Genomic DNA, 601 nt, shown 5'->3' on the forward strand with positions numbered 1-601 from the left:
AATATCAACACAAAATCGCACCGGGAGGGAAACTTGAGGCGGCCACAGCGCATGCGCCAGCGTACGAGCGACCCCACAGACAGCCCTAGCGTACAGGAGTGAGCGAGGGAGAGCTGGAGAGCGGGCTTCTAGCTCTCTTGACGGCTCTGAGCTCCCTTTCCTGCAGGAGTCCTTCGGGGTAGGACTGAAGGGGAACCAGAAGAACAAGCAAGGGCGAGGAGGAGGAATTCAAAGTGAAAGAGAGGGAGAAAGGAACGGAGGAAGGGAGAATTTATTAGCCAGTGTTTGTGTGTTGTTTTTTTAAGTGCCATGAGTGCGTTGATGTCCTCGCGAGTGTGTGGTTTGCAGGAGTGAATCGCTGTGTGTGATGGCCAGGATCTATGATCACTCCCAAGCTTATATTCCTGATATCGGTGATCGCGATGTCAATCTTAATATACCCTTTGTATCTTTACTTCGAATTATTTATGAGTTTGTCGATGCAACAAGGACCTCGTGATGACTATATTGTCGAATTTCAGAACTGATTCGGTGTCGGTGAATATCCTCTTTGTCTTCTTAAATGTGCTGAGAAAATATTAATCAAAAGTGCTTTCACATA

Source organism: Penaeus monodon, chromosome 25 (genome assembly GCF_015228065.2).
Source record: "Penaeus monodon isolate SGIC_2016 chromosome 25, NSTDA_Pmon_1, whole genome shotgun sequence".
Lineage (NCBI taxonomy): Eukaryota > Metazoa > Arthropoda > Malacostraca > Decapoda > Penaeidae > Penaeus > Penaeus monodon.